This window comes from Paramisgurnus dabryanus, chromosome 10 (assembly GCF_030506205.2).
Source record: "Paramisgurnus dabryanus chromosome 10, PD_genome_1.1, whole genome shotgun sequence".
Taxonomy (NCBI): domain Eukaryota; kingdom Metazoa; phylum Chordata; class Actinopteri; order Cypriniformes; family Cobitidae; genus Paramisgurnus; species Paramisgurnus dabryanus.
Genome location: NC_133346.1, coordinates 35,748,726 through 35,766,096, shown reverse-complemented (window position 1 = coordinate 35,766,096; position 17,371 = coordinate 35,748,726). Strand labels below are relative to the sequence as shown.

Below are 17,371 nucleotides of genomic sequence, written 5' to 3'. Positions count from 1 at the left end.
AACTTATATTATTTGTATAGTATATATCAGTACAGGGACATGCACAAGTTTGGGCCCCCTGGTAAAAAAATTCTGATAATGTAAACATTTAAGCGAGGGGAAGATGAAATGATCTCCAAAAGTATCCAAAGTTAAACATGAAACGCACATGATTACCACTGTATGTAGTCCAGTGCTGGGATCGTCTGAAGTCCTTGCAAGGGTCGATGTCATCTTTCCATTTGTGTTAGGTGATCTGACAGAGGCAGGATCCAGACTGCAGCTCACATAAATGCTAGTAGAAATAGAAAAGCAAATTGAGAAAATTTGCATGACTGCTGTTCATAGCTTTTTAGGTAGTGGATGGTTGTGATTATTAAGTTATTTATAACCTGAGGCAAAGGTTAGTGAATGCAATTATGTGTATGCTAGACTTAGAGCTGTTGCGTTTGGTGGATAGAATCGGTGGTGTCAATTTCAACGTTGATAATTAGTCAACATAAATATTGTGTCATCATGACAAAAATATAGCCTTTTCCCCTTTGACATGGCAGATTTAAATGCAGATTAACATTCACAATGAGAAAAATCTGCAAACTGGACTGAAGAAGAAATCAGGGGGCTCGTCACTATCAGCTATGAACATTCACCAGCATAACAAAACAGCGTGTAACACAGTGCTTCCCAATCCTGGTCCTCGAGCACCCCCTCCCAAAAACTTATTTAAAACACCTGATTCAACTTATCAGCCTCCTTCCAAAATGGTAAACATGTCTCCCTAACAAGCTGATGAGTTAAATAAGGAGACATCTAAACTTTTTGAGAGGGCGTGCTCGAGGACCAGGATTGGGAAGCACTGGTGTAACGCACTCCTTTATGATCTTATCATAAACAAAAAAATACACGTGTGGTTTCTCGAGAGAGAAATCACGGATAAGCAAACTACAGATACTACGAAAAACCAACCAAGTGCATGTGTGTGAAAGCACAAACAAATCTAGATAACTATTGGCAGCGTGAATTAACCAAAATCAAATAATCCCGAACAACTCCCGGATGTGTACTCTGTATTTTTTCCATAATATGTGTGTGAAAAGGGCTACAGACATTAACCATTCATTGAAAGCAAGTTGTCCATTGAACCTTAAATGTCCTTGTCAGTATCGGGAAAGCGGTCCTGAAACAAATATCCTCGTCGTAAGAGATGTACGGCGTACTGTCTCGACTAAACATATGGAGTCCTTCTTTAGGATCTCTGACTGCCGCACTCTGATGTTGTTCACCTGGCGTGTAACACGACAACCCAAATTGTCTTCATTATCCCAGGCACCTGCACAGAAACATTGAGAACACAAGCACCAGGGAAGCAGTGAGTGTGCGTCTTACCTACACCTAATGTAGCGTGTACATGCCGGGCGATGGAGGCCCCGGTGATTCCAACATAGGGGGGAGAAGCAGTTATAAGTCGGTATCTCAAAAGCCTGAGGCAATGTGGTGGGAGAAGTGCTGGCTCGTGTCTTCCACTGTCGGTTTGCTGGCATTGGAGAGAATCTCATCTGGATTGATCGCATCCTAGATGTACATGCCCTGCACAGAGAAACAGATGGCTTAGTACCTCTATGTCCTATCTCCGATAAAACTAATATGACAGTATGGTTAAGATCAAAAACACTTAGGGTTAAAGTCAAATAATAAAAATGTTTGTAACCGCTGGTTAAAAACAACTTACAGCAAATGATGTTGTGATCTGTTTTGCAAAGACATAAAACATAATAATTGAATATTACAGATTAACATAAATGATGTCCAGTTACACCCACTAAAATGTCTTGAGGTGTCTGTCAGTGAAACACTTACACAGCAGTGCCAATAACCAGTTAACACACAAGAAGAGAGGAAACATATATGAGGGAAATATTAGCTAAGGAAAAAGGCAAGAAATTTATTCAGTCATTTCCAGCCCTTGATGTGTTTAAAATCCACAGTATGGCAAATGACTATGATATGAAACACCTGTTCATTAAATCACTGTACATTTCATACATCTGATATACAATAACGTAAATCAGATTGCACTGTGCATAACAAAATGGTTGTCAAAAAATCTGAACTAACTTAAATAATGTCAATGTAAACATCTTTTGTTTGTTTTGTTTTTAAATTTGCTGCCATTGTAAGCACTCAAACTATCATACAGATCATAATAATACACTTTATACAGTAACTAAAACTGCCAGAGCATCATAAATATATATATAGAGACAAAAATCATATTATTCACACTCACTAAATGTGTTTAAAATGACAATTTACCTCAGACAAGATATTTGCAAAAGCTTTTCTAACAAACGGGACAGAACAATTAACCATATTATGTTGATCATTTAAACATCAAACAAACACTCACAATGAAGTGAAACAACAAAAATTACTATGTTATTGAACTCAATTATATAATCATCGATAATCATGCTCATATTTTTCCTAAAATTTAAATTACCTCAGAATACTTCCAACTGCTGTTCAGAAAAGCAATGGCCATCTGCCTATATTAAGTTCATCGTTTACATAGCAACAAAAACACAATACTGAACAAGTGAAAGGTATTTAGATTGATAAAAATAATGGAAATTATAATCTCTATTAAATAAAACATTTTAGCAAAAATGCATCAAATCTGAATAGCGCTGCTAGTACTACAAACATTATGACTTTATTTGCTGTGCTGTAGTAGACGGAGTGCCTTATACTAACTTTTAAGACTTTAAATATAAGATTTTTGTCGAAAACTTACCTGAACCACGTACGTCTGCGAAGTCAGCTCCCGCATTTTTTCCTTGTTCATGGCAAGACGAGACTGGAGTGGCTTCTCTGGGTTAAGGAATATATCGCCATCTGTTGGTTTGGCATGCTCATGACAAAGCTTCATACCGGGGTTTTGCGTGTTCGAGTTGACGTGGAATTGTCTGTTTTTTTACGAAGGAGGGGAACACAAAACAATGATACGTGTAAAACAAGCCAATAATCCCTTATTTGTACTCACTTTCCCGAGTTGCCTTTTCTCTAACTTACTTGAGTATTAACGGCGGCTGGCAACCAGCGTATGTACATTACTACCCCCTCCTGCTTCGGATTAATGGAACTTAGCAGCTGTGTGTCATTAAAAGCAAAGAAAGCGCTGCTATTTTATTTATTTTTACTTTTATTGTTGAGAATTACCCCACTGATTGCTAGTTTTAAAGGCTGTTAACCACTTCAGTACTCTGATTAGGGAGGAGTCATCAGATTTCGCTTTTATTTATGCAAGTTTCAACCTTGTACACATGCCAGTATTCAACTGAGGTAGTTTCTGTAATAAACAAATAAGACATAAAAAATAACCTGTCTACATACGGATTCAACCGTATTACAAATGAAACATCATGAACTCTCATATATACACTAAGCAAGGATATAAACTACGGAAAGAAATATAATAGCATAAATCACGTTATGCAGCATTATTATAGCAACAGATAACAAACTGTAGAATACAGGATTATGCCCATAATAAGAAGAACTAAACATATATTGCAGGTATTAGTGTTATAAGCACCCGTGCTAACGCAAGTGTTAGCGCGATTACACTGATAATTATACAGATCACGAAACAGCGGCAAAACTGGCGTAATGCCAGAAATAGTTACGGTGCACACAAACATTAATCATTAAACATAGTATAATGATATGAACTTACTGTGTCATAAACTTTAACTTGCACTGAAGGATGCTGCACACGAGTGAAAAGCTTGCGAACTCTACGAAAACTCCAGCTAGTATACTTTCGTAACAGAGAATACCTCACTTACGCTAGAAACGTATATGCTTTAAACTATGCACTGCGCATTTCACGTAACCCAACACTTTAACGAGATAAGTTACGTACAATAATAGATAAACCATAAAGAATTCGCAACATGTATATTATATTAAAACATTTACATTTACTTAACGGATTCCATTTTTCTTCACTTATTATCATTTACTTAGTTCTTGTACACACCCATGATGTCGCCTTTGCTCTGGTGGGTTGCATTGCAAAGGGAGGAGTAACTGGACACGCACCAACAGAGAGAAGCGCGGCATCGGCCTCCGGTATAGTTATCCGACCCAAAGCCGACGTAACAGACAAGCTTGATGAGCGGGAAATACCGTTGACTTGACTGAAGATTTGGCCGATGCCTGGCCGATACTTATTAGATGTTTCAGATAAGGAGGCCGACGTACGCTCTTGAGCCGACGTCGGGCAGACGTACGTGTGCTGTCTGGGTACTGTCTAAATCTCAAATCAATAATCTGACTGTTGTTGTCATAGGTGAGGACCAGTTGGCGCCCTGATCCTCAACTTATCACTAAACAACAGCACAAAAATTTTCAAGAAACAATCAAACCATTTACATCTCAACTCCTAATATCAAAGGTGACTTAGCCAACATATCACATACACACCTATATAAGTATTCACATATCTCTACACTCATACACCTACTTATACACGCAAACACATTGAAATCTGAGATTCTAAATCTTCAAGTGTATGGACTACACATACTCATAAACATGCCTATACACACAGACACATATACACATAGGCACATACCTGCACACATAGAAATCTAACATGAGATTCTGAATATTCAATTGTGCTCATGGACTTAACATGTTCTGAACATATTCTAAATTAATCTTAGGCCTACAAGGTGCTTATATTAGAAAATTCAGAGTTTCCCTCGAAACACTCATTATAGATGTGTGTATGGATGGAATGATTACAACATTATGTGCCTATTACTATTATTATTATTATTATTATTATTATATATGGTCTACCATGCCCATACCTAAATCTATTGTAGCAATATTTTACTATCACGTTTATTGATACACCCTATGAGATGCATTACCAAATTTTACTTTAACATGTTCTGTTATTTTTTTACATGACCCAATATATGCATACCTGAATGTTATTTAACACTTTCTGGTTTTTATTTTCTTTTATTTTCACATGACCCAATATGCATACCTGAAGAAGGTTATTTTTACATTTTTTGGGTTTTATTTTCATACAATCTATAATATGCATACCTGAAGAAGGTTATTTTTACATTTTCTGGGTTTATTTTCATACAATCTATAATATGCATACCTGAAGATCATTTTAATCATTCCTGGGTTTTATTTTCATACAATCTGTAACATGCATATCTCAAGGTTATTTTAACATTTTATTTTCTGGGTTTTATTTTATAATATGCATACCTCAATGTTATGCCTTGTTGTTTTAACCTGATCTTTTGCATCTTCTTCTTCAATATCCAGAGACCAAGTACATTTAAATTCAACTAAACTCCAAATACAACAGTGGGAAAGAACATTGGTAATTTTATAGATCAGATATATTTGACCTGGTGAGACCGTACCACTTACACTTTCCACATCAAGGTATCATGTGTTATGTTTTTATTTATTTTATTTATGGTTTACCCTATGAATCTCTTGATAATGTTGCTGAGTCTATCAGTATTGATCAGTGTTCAATCAATGAATGGTCCTTAAGATGTGCAGGTGTTTCACACAGTGATGTATTGTCAATGACATGATCCCCACCTGACGATGTCTGAAATCAGAGGAGATCACCATTCAGAGGTGACAACTTTCTTCAAAGGGACAGAACGTCTAAAAACAGGTGTTTTTTTCGCAAAAAAATGGGACATTCATTGAACAAAGCACGCAGGCCTTGGTTGACACACTGAACTTGAACACTACGAACACTACAGAGATTGGACACCACCAAGAGCTAACATCTTACTGTATGTTGATCTCATCGGGACTGTTATGTTCTCCGATATGATCAAGCGGCGGAGCTGTAAGACAATTTCCTAAATAAGATAGCACCTCCCCAAAGGACACTGCATGGGGGCAAAGTGAGTGCGCGGGAAAAGCCACTCTCCACGATTCACGGTGGACTTCCCACTGAGACACATTTGGGTTTCAAAGACACACCTTTAGGGTGTCATACATTTGTATTCTTTTCTCTAAAAGCAAACTGTATATGAAATGCTACATGCACAAAGAATCTAAAATCAATCTGTATCTTATTTGTTTTCTATTGAAATGTCTCATCGCAAGTGGTTACAATGGTCTCATATAACAACAGAATTCAATGTTAAAGTATATGTGAAACTTCATTCAATGTTGATAGACACCTCCCATTCTAAGCATAAACCAATCACCCACTGTATAGAGATTAAGGACAGCCCTTAGTTCTACAACAACCAATCAGTACCAAATTCCTATATGCTTTGTTCTCTGGTTATTTAAGGAGATGTGTAGAAGATTTAGGCGGGACTTTCAATATCGAGAAATGCACCCCCATGATGCTGTCCTTGCACAGCATCATGTATTGTTATTTTACTTTGAGGAATCTGTAACCAGATCTTCATCTCATTACCAGGTATGCAATGGGTTTTCGTTTGATTTTCGTATTCGAATTGGTACCTGGTTAATAAATTGTTATATTTGATTTATTCTGTGTTGCTCGGTAAATGTTGACACTGCAAGTAATATCGTTGTATCCGTAGTTACCGTAAGGACTGAAATCAGGCTAGGATCGGCCCAAACCCAGTTAGATAGTGAATAATACATCCGCTGAGGATTTGTGAGATACGAATAGCAATTGGCGTTAGTTTAAGTGTACTTAGAAGCGTGGAGGCTGTGTTTCCGTTTAGAGTAACATTTCTGATTACTCTAAATAGGGTCAGCCTCAACATCTGTTTATTTCAATGTTATTCTATTCATTAATCTTGATTAGAAATAATAATTGTAACAATTAAGTGTCACCTCTAAGGGGACTAAATAAAGTATGTTTAAAGTTGAGCACGCAGAAAGCGGCCGCTTAAGCGTATAGTCCAACCTCTGGCAGCGACCAACACTGATTCGCTTACGACCGTTGACCAGTATATTAATTATGAGGCTCGTACTAGGATCATATGCGACTGTGAGAACCGAATGAACGAGTGTAATACCAGAGCTTTATCAGAATAAATAAACAAACATCCATCTAAATTCTGTAAGCTTTAAAAGTAATAATCAATCAAATTTGTAATATAATATAAACTAAATCTTTGTCTTTGGAGTCAGATTAGAGATAAATATACCTAAATTACGTAACGCCAAAACGTCATCTGCAAAGCTCCGGAAAAGACCAAACGCGCTATCAATCCTTCCCATAATAATAATAATAATAAGTTTAATTTATATAGCGCCTTTCCATAGCTCAAGGACGCTTCACAATAACAGCTAACAGTAAATACATACAGCAGTAGACAATGGACAATTGCCCAGTCCAAGCGATCACAGTTGCGTTTCGCATTACAAATGAAATAAACAAAAAACAAAAATAACATAAAACAGAAGCAAAAACAAGCAGGGTCAAATCAGGACAACATGGAAATCGGTTGGTAAATCAAGAATCTGAGCAACAGGATAATCGAGTGTAAGGAACCTGATTATGAAAGACATGTCATGACAGATAGTATTTGTTAAACAAGTGGGTTTTGAGTTTAGACTTAAATTCATGCAGTGTTGTTGCAGTCCTCAGAGACAAGGGAAGAGAGTTCCATAGCTTAGGGGCTATAACTGAGAAAGACCTACCACCCATAGATGAAAGGCAAAATCTTGGTTCACAGAGGAGTTTACAGTCAGAAGATCGGAGGGTTCGAGGGGGAGTATACTGGGAAAGTAAGTCAGAGAGATAGGAAGGAGCAAGACCATTTAGTGACTTAAAGGTAAGCAGGAGAATTTTGTAGGAAATACGAGAGGACAAAGGTAGCCAGTGGAGGTCGAACAGAATTGGAGTGATATGAGCGGATCGCTTAGTGTGAGTTAGCAATCTAGCGGCAGAGTTTTGAATATATTGCAGACGTGAGATAGAGTGTGCTGGTAGTCCGGAAAAAAGAGCATTACAGTAGTCGAGACGAGATGTGATAAACGCATGTACCAAAGCTTCAGCGTCATTTGGGCTAACATAAGGGCGGAGCTTGGCAATGCGGCGGAGTTGAAAAAATGCAGCTTTACAGAGTTGACTAATGTAGGGGTCGAGAGTCAGTGAAGAGTGAAGGGTGATGCCCAAGTTTTTAACAGTAGCAGCTGGAAAAATGGATGTAGCTTCAAGGTCAATAGTGGGAGTCTTGGTTATGTTTTTTGTTAGAGATGGTGGACCAGTAATTAAGATTTCTGTCTTAGTCAGATTCAAACTGAGAAAGTTGCAGTTCAGCCAGGTCTTTAATTCATTAATACATGAGGATAGTGATGTAGTCTGGTGAATAGAGTCCGGTCTACAAGTGGTGTATATTTGAATATCGTCGGCGTAACAGTGATATTGAAAACCATGACGACGAATAATTTGTCCGATAGGCAGAATGTAAATAATAAACAGTAATGGGCCAAGAACTGATCCTTGTGGAACACCTCGCTCTAATGTGACAGTGGGAGATTTATAGTTGTGCATACTGATATAAAATGTTCTGTCTGCCAGATAGGAAGAAAACCAAGAGAGCGCAGCTCCTGAGATACCAATCTCTGAGAGGCGCTTCAACAAACGTTTATGACAGACAGTGTCAAAAGCCGAACTAAGGTCGAGTAATAAAAGTATGGAGAGGTTACCCGAGTCAGCAGAGAGTAAGAGGTCATTAATAACTAGGGCTGTCAAAAGATTAATCGTGATTAATCACATCTAAAATAAAAGTTTGTGTTTACATAACATATGTGTGTGTAGTGTGTATAATTAATATTTATATATAAAAACACACACAGTCATGTATATATTTAAGAAAAATTGGTTATATTTATATATAAAATATTTATATTTCTATATAATATAAATTATATAAATGTTTATACAGTATATAAATGCAAATATTTCTTAAATATACACATGAATGTGTGTGTATTTATATATACATAATAATTATACACATTACACACACATATGTTATGTAAACACAAACTTTTATTTTCGATGTGATTAATCACGATTAATCTTTTGACAGCCCTATTAATAACCCTTACTAATGCAGTTTCAGTGCTGTGATTTTGGCGGAAACCAGACTGAAATAAATCGAAGCTATCACTGTGAGACAGAAATGACTGCAACTGAGTGGCAACAACCTTTTCTAAAATCTTTGAGACATAGGGTAAGTTGGAAATGGGCCGATAATTAATAAAGTCAGTTGGGTCCAGATTTGTCTTTTTAAGGGTAGGGGTAACTGCAGCCGTTTTTAGTGAGACAGGAACAGAAGCAGATACAAGGGACATATTCACTAGATGTGAGATAGGAGCAGAAATGACAGAGGTGCAGTGCTTCAGAAGGGTAGTTGGTGCGGGATCCAGACGGCATGAAGAAGAGTTTGATTTCTGAATTATTTCACTAATTAAGATGGGGTTTGTCATTGTAAAGTTATTATGTGTATGTATAGACTGAGCATGCTCACAAGTAGAGGTGGTCGGTTCATCACAAAAACTCCCACGTAAAGCATCCAACTTTTCCTGAAAGTGGTGCAAAAAAGAGCAGCACAGGTCATCCAATTCTTGTTGGCAGGCATGATGCGCAGGTGCCTGGACTAGTTTGTTTACAATATTAAAAAGTGCTTTAGGTCTGTTGTTTGCATTATTAATCATTTTAGAAATATAGGAAGAGTGAGCCGTGTTCAAGGCGGTTTTATATTGCTCAATATGGTCTGAAAATGCTTGAAAGTGAACAGTTAGACCAGTTTTCCTAAAGAGGCGTTCAAGCTGTCTCCCTCTTGCTTTCATAGCACGTAGCTCAGCATTAAACCACGGCGAGGAGTGTGATAAAGGAACAGACCTAGTTCTAATTGGAGCATGCTCATCTAAAACATCAGCGATGGCAAGGTGGTACAAATCAGATATCTCAGATGAACAGGTTAAATTAAAGACATCAGAAACAGCAGACGAAACAATAGATACAGCAAACGCATTAGTATCAATAGCACTGATCTTGCGATAAGAGATGGTTATATTGTCAATACATTTGGGAGGACAAGATGATGTGAAATCAAAAGTAATTAGCTTATGATCTGAGATTGGAGTAACCAGTCCATTTACTGAAATATCATTCAGACCAGATGTACAAACTAAGTCAAGTGTGTGGCCATGAACATGAGTTGAGAAATTTACATTCTGATGAAGATCAAAGCAGTCCAATACAGTTTTTAAATGAGTACTATTTGAACAGAGAGTGTCAACATGAATGTTAAAGTCACCAAGCAAGATGACCTTGGATGATAAAGCACAGGCTAGTGTTAACAGTTCACTAAGTTCAGAGAAGAAATCATTTTGCTGTTTTGGTGGCCTATAAATGAGGATGATTGTTAGGGGACTTTTCAGGGAAACCTTCAAAACCATATATTCAAAAGTCTTGGTATTATGGAAGTCCAGTTGAGTAAGTGATATGGAGTTTCGATAAATGACAGCAAGGCCACCCCCTCTAGCAGATGAACGCGGCTTAGACAGGTGCTGGTAACCATTTGGTGTTAGTAAATTAAGATGCATGAAATCATTAGGTGTTTGCCAGGTCTCAGTAAAAAAGACCATATCCAGGTTTGTGTCAGTAATAAGTTCATTTAGATAGGGACCTTTGGCCGAAATAGAGCGACAGTTCAACAGACCAAAGTGATTTTGCAGCACATCTGTATTTTCAGTTAAATTGTCATTGGAATCTGACATTTTTATGCACACTAACGATCGCGGTGGACGACAGTCGCTTTGTGGACGTTTAGATTTGACCAGAGCTCTGTTTTTTGAACAGATGCACGGGATAGCTGTTGATGTTGATCGTTGGTAGTTATAAATCCTTCGTACGGAACGATGCACGTAGCGCGGGCGCCGGATAATCCCAAGCGTGCGGCAGTACTCGTATATTACGGGGTCGAGGAATGAGTGCCGGTTAAGTGCCCTGAGTTCGCACGGCAAATATCCAATATCCATGTTGGAAGAGGGTAACCCGAGAAAAAAGATAGAGGCCAAAGACAGCACGAGTGCCAAGACCTTTGACGTGTTGGCAAAAGCCATGAGAAGTTCAGCTGTCAGCAAAGTCACGTTAGCCAGAACCACAACCATCGCAACATCTAAAAAAGCTTACGGAGAGGAAAGCTACCCAACCCGACAGTAAACTATCAGAACCACTGAGAAGAAGAGTGTTAACTCACCTCACAGTCAGTCCAACAGATGGAGGAGAGAGTGGTGAGAGGGCTCGCAGCAGGCTGACAAGAGAGTTCCCAACGGCAACAACAACAAAACAAAAAAATACACCCAGCAAGCAGAAAAAGTTAAGTCCAGTTTGTAGAGGGATGCAGATGGATGCAGAAAAAACAATCCGAGTAAGGAACACGACAAACATAAACAACGTAAGCAATAAACAACGGTGCATGGAGCGGCAGCCAAATGCGCACAGCGTTCCCACACAGCGTTCAAACCGGAAGTTCCCATGCGGTTTGGACTTCACCATTGGGCCAAACGGATGAATGGGGATATAAAATTCACCCCCTTACACTGGTCAGTGATGTAATGTTCCTGAAAGTGGTCCAGGAAATGTGTGAAAATGAGGATATCCATGATGCAATTTCCAAAACTGAAGCTTGCAGGTAAAGTACTATTTATGTTGAATCTTTTTAATGACTATGTAAATTGAAACCAAAAGCTTTATGTACTTCAATTACATTAAGACCTTACAAACACTTCTGGCGACTTTAGGGAGAAACTGGAGACATTTGGACAGGCAACCCATGGGCTTGGGCCTGGTTTAATGGTGGGCACATTCAAGTGGGGATGTCCCGATCAGGTTTTTTTGCCCTCGAGTCAGAGTCATTTTATTTTGAGTATCTGCCGATACCGAGTCCCGATCCGATACTTCTATAATACATAAAAAAAAGAAGAGCAAAAAAACAGAACCATGATGTTCCTTATGTCATGCCGCACGCATTGCTGTTTCTGTGTGGAGTCAAAAGAGTCTAAAGGTCTTTACACACCGGGACGTTTTTCGTGCGCGTTTATCGTCGACGTTTAACGTCTCGTGACTCAAGAACGAGCGCCAATGTGAGTGCGCACACCCACGCGAAAAGCGCGAGGCGCAAATGGGTCATTTTCAGAAAAACGCGTGGGACACGTTTTTTTGGTTTGACGCGGTGCGTTAAAAGTTGGCCGACCAATGAGATTGGCGCTTTTGTTCACGTGCCTGGCGCTGCTGAAGTTCCAGTAAAACACGACTTGGTGGCGCTCAAGCACAAAATGGTCTTGCGGAGCACGTGGAACAGGTAAACACACAAGGAAGCATCGAGGCTGTGGAGGTTTATGAAGGTGTCGGAGTTCCTCACAACATCGACTGAATTTCGAAGGTAACGTGATATATATAAGAACATAACAATACATAGCTGTGTGGGCTATATGATTAGATTAGATTCAACTTTATTGTCATTACACAAGTACAAGGCAACAAAATGCATTTTAACGTTAGGTCTAACCAGAAGTGCAAAAGCAGTATAAAAAGTGCAGGATATCAGTATTTGCATAGGTGCAGGATTATGTAATACGATGGAACAATTTACTGTGGGTGGTACTATGAACATAATATACAGAAATTTACAAATGGATATGTACATAATAAATTAAACTATACAGAACAGGAGTGAAATTAATATTTAGGTAGTGCATGAATGAATTTGGATTGTAACTAGTCAGTTAAGAGTGCAAATGGCATAAGTTATTGTGCAGTGAATAGTTATTCTAATATTCAGCACATAGTACAGGGGTGCAAACGATGCAATTCAAGTAGTCCAGCAGTGCAAATGAACAGGGAGTATGAAATAGACAGTCCTGTAGTGTATTGAACGGACCAGTAGTGCAAATTTACATTATAACTGTGCAAGTAATAAAAATGAATATTGGTGCATTACATTACGATATGTAATGCACTGACATTGAACAGTGATTAACTTCATACCATGCATGTTCCCTGTACACCGTGTGATATCACGTTTTGTTGTTTGCACCATAATACTTTGTGTGTAACTGGAACCTGTTGTACACAAACGTGGACAATTACACTGCTTCATGTTCAAAGAAAAATATTTGGTTATTATATTCATTGCTTCTTCCTAACCCCAAAATAACTGGAAGAAATCTAAAATGCAAGCCAAACCAAAGGTCGGGTTTTAGGAGGTTAATTTGTGTTCTGTGTATAGGTAACCTAGTTTGTTTAGTCAGATGAAATACCATAAATCTAAATTACATTTGTAATCAAATATTGACCTCATGGATATCGTGGCATGGCCCTCAGTGTGAAACATTGATTCTGATGAAAACTACATCTTTACAGTGTTCACAGCAATATTTCTGCTAAAAATGATGTGAGCAAAAGTGAGGAGGCCCCAGCAAGCACGTATTCAGGATCATCCAGCACCAGCCGTGACAAGGTCCAATCTAAACAAAAGAAAACAGTCCGAGACAAACCTCTGGAGAAGTACCTCTTATTAAAAGATGCTAAAAGGAAAAAATTGAAAGCAGTGCACAGAAGAAAGAGGAGCACAGAAGGAGCGCTCTGCCAGTTTTTGGTCACACCTATAGATGTTTATTATATACCATTTTATTTAGTTTTTTTTTTTTTAATGTTTATACATTCAAGAAATACAGTTGAACATGTACATTTCATACATATGTTTATTTGCACTACAGTTCACTTAGACTTCTATCATTGTGACTTTTTTGCTCCACAGCTCTGCCAGTTGATGTTTATTATATACCATTTTACCTATGTATTTTAAGTGATTATACATTTAAGAAATTCATTTGAAAATGTCTAATTTCTAAATGTAGATTTGCACTACCGTTCAGTTGCACTAAAGTCATTGTGACTTTTCTGGACCAACATTTCTGACTCCTGTTTTATTTGATTTTACTGTCATGTCTCTGATTGTTATTGCAAACTGCAGTTCATTCACAAAAATAAATGTTTGATTAAAAAACGAATTGAAAATAACGTGCCATTTTGACACTATGCATATATTTGTACATCAGTATTGTTGACCTCTTATTGTAATAACTACATACCTACTTCTTTAGCCAAATCACAAAATACAATACATTTGGGAGGAAATGTGAGAAAATTGTTAACAAGAGAAAGTGCTTGTAAAAGATTAGTTAAAAATACACACATCGGATCACCCATTACCTTATATTTTGTGAAAGAGCTTTAATTTTGATATGACGTGTTCTATCAAAATAGTTAATTTTATGTGGAGAGTGCTGATAATAGAATCGAATCAAATAGATTTGATTTAACAAATGCATTTAAGTTCACGGAGATATTGTTTGTAAAAAGAATATATATATATATATATATATATATATATATTATAAACACACCGTTTTCAAAATGGTAATTATAATGACTATAACACGATTGCACAGTTTGCTTTTATCTGAGAAGATCATGGTTCACATGATCATACTGTCAAGTAGCTGATGGTGAGTCCTGATGGTGAGTTGAAGTAGTCTTTGTATAGTTGCTGCTGTTAGAAATCGAGCTGCTACTAGTAATATCCATGTTTTGTTAAAAGCAAGCATATGACTTGTTATTGACTAGCGTGTGGCTTTCTTCTTCTGTGTGACAAGTGAGTGTCAGAACAGAAGCATAAAGTTTCGCTGCGCCCCCTTGTGTACCGGCATAAATCTGTTTTGTATTAAGCGCCATCTAACGTCCAGGGGTGAATTTGCACCTCACTCGGCTCAGCGCCAGTAAAAATCGTCTGGGTGTGAAAGCAGAAAAACGTCACGTTAAACGCCGACGATAAACGTGCACGAAAAACGTCCCGGTGTGTCAAGACCTTAACTCTGTGCCAGTGCATAACTATTGATGTGTTAAAAAATAATGAATATATACTATATATGTTCAGGGGTTAAATTGGGATTTGTTTTATGGGGATGCTCTGTTAGGAGGGAGGGTTCGAGGGGTAACATGTTTAATACTGATGACAGCAAAGCCACTGGTCTGTTTCAATGACATTTTGGACCTCTGATAGGATTTTATAAGTTTCAGCTTTAAAGCTGTGCCACAGGTTAACCCAAACTTTAAAACCTGAACTTTAAATTATGCACATCTATGAGTCTGACACCCTATATGCATTTTTTGCACATGTCATTATGCACAATTGATCAAATTTTGAAGGAAGTTAAAAGAATCAACCTCCTTGACTACTTCTAGGTATAAGATAGACTACCCAAAAAGACTCAATTAACAAGGAAAACAACATACTGATTCAGCAATAGGCTATGTCTTAAAAAATAGCCATAGAGATTCCCTAAGCTGGTCAGCAGTTAGTTAAACAATCACTATAGTTAGGTTGTCATTTATTTGTATAATCAAAATACACTATTTTATTAAACAATACAACAAGTTGTATCCAGTTATCTAGTTAACATATTGTAATAAGATGATTGATATGGCTATACATTATTTAATACTTTGTTTAGACTTCTATTAAGTTTTTTCGACGTGTGCACCATTCTTACCTCTCTCTCTCTCTCTCTCTCTCTCCAATGTGTAATGTGATCCTCCTGAGCGAATGCGCGTTCTTGAGGTTCTGAGTGAGACACGGAGCTGTGTACTGATGTAGATTAACTGAGCACATAGTGACAAAACGATTGGCGCGTCGTTTAAATAAGTAGTAAAACCCCGGTTTTGGGTGCATCAGTTCATACGCACCAGCGCAGCGCGTACACTGGCGCGGAGCAAAGCGAGACCTTCAGTATGTGTGCTGGCCCAATTTAAACGCTGCATATGTATCCGAGTCCTGATCGGAAGGTAACGTCCGATTCTGATCAAGTCTGAAACCACGTGATTGGGGCCGATTTCCGATCACGTGATCGGATCGGGACATCCCTACATTCGAGTTCATTGACTCATGCCTCAAAGAGAAAGTTAAAAGTTTCGAGAAAATGAGAAACAAAGGGTTTTTTCAAAATTTGTTATTTTCGTTTTATTGCAGAATCTGTTAGTTGAGATCACGAAGAAGCCTCTCCATGTTTGAGATAGCAGTTTTTGTATATTTAAAAGCGTACATTTTGCGGTTGAAATAGGCTTGTTTTTCCGGAGATTCTAGCATGCAGCGGGGGGCGTCAATGTCTGTGTGTATATTTACATACTGGATAAGCTTGTGTTTTCGCCTCCGCCCCCAAAGGGAACAGCGTGACTACTGAATAAGGATAGTTCGCCCAAAACTGAAAATAATGTCATTAATGACTTACCCTTATGTCTCTTTAAACTCGGAAGACCTCCGTTCATTTTCGGAACACAGTTTAAGATGTTTTAATGTTAGATTTAGTCCGAGAACTTTCTGTCCCCTTCATTGAAAATCTATGTACGGTTTCCATGTCCAGAAAGTATGGAATTACTTTTGTGCCAAATATTACGAACGCAACTTTTGCAAAAACGAACAAAAATAAACATTGATAAATGAGAAAAACACTCTGAATATAAAAACAATCAACTAACTATCAAAAATAATTAACATCATCTTCAAATATACGGCATTCTTTGTTTATGGTTTTCTAAGTTTAACCCTCTGGGGTCTAAGGGGTTTTTAGGGCCCTGGGGAAGTTTTGACATGCACTGACATTTGTGCTTTTTTCAGTTGCTTAAAAACATATTAATGGCAAAAGTCTCATAACACTGTGTTCATCACAAACTGGGCTACAATATCATATAATCAACATGTATGTACATGTTTGTATTTTTGAGAGAAAAATGTTTATGCGTGGTTTTTGAAAAAGCAAAATTTTTAAGTCACTGATATAACTCCACAAAACTCATTCTAAACATGTTTTCCCAAGACTTTTTAAACTGGATCTAGTAGTCTAGAGTTTTGGGACATGCGTGGTAAACTTATCAATGTTTGTTTACAGCCGCCGCCATTACCTCACGTGTTGATCATGAATGCAGTGAACGTGTGCACACGCGAGTGATACTGTGTTTAATAAACTTGCTGTGCGGAGATATGCGCTTAGACGCAACTAAATAAGGATTGTACTGTTTGCAATCGCGTATTTTATAAGAATACCAAAAAGCGCGTCGAGTTTCCTGACTCGCGGGTTTGTGTATGTGCGTTCCAATCGCGTGAACTGTTTGACGGAAGAACAAAGAAAACACTTGCGTCTGGAGATACTGACACACATACGCAAGGAAATAAGGATTTAGATGTCATGTTTGGTGCAATCTGATGGAACAACAAGGAATGGAGAGACTGGATTGTGGATTGCATATCCATTGACTGCTAGT

At 37.9% G+C, this 17,371-nt stretch overlaps 1 protein-coding gene across 8 annotated transcripts in view; it reads right to left on the bottom strand.

The window, feature by feature from the left end:
• LOC135745955 (uncharacterized) overlaps nt 1-17,371 on the bottom strand; it is a 605,494-nt gene that overhangs the window by 47,998 nt on the left and 540,125 nt on the right. Inside the window, exons 1-7 of one of the 8 annotated variants that reach the window (XR_012337829.1) lie at nt 4,022-4,294; nt 3,052-3,129; nt 2,774-2,945; nt 1,837-2,525; nt 1,709-1,726; nt 1,123-1,566; nt 149-274 (exon numbers count right to left, since the gene is read on the bottom strand). The gene's annotated coding sequence lies outside the window, so the exon portion shown is untranslated. Of the gene's footprint in view, nt 1-148; nt 275-1,122; nt 1,567-1,708; nt 1,727-1,836; nt 2,526-2,773; nt 3,820-4,021; nt 4,295-17,371 lie in introns of those variants that run through there. The other 7 variants (XR_012337827.1, XR_012337826.1, XR_012337828.1 and 4 more) reach the window with 7 other exon arrangements.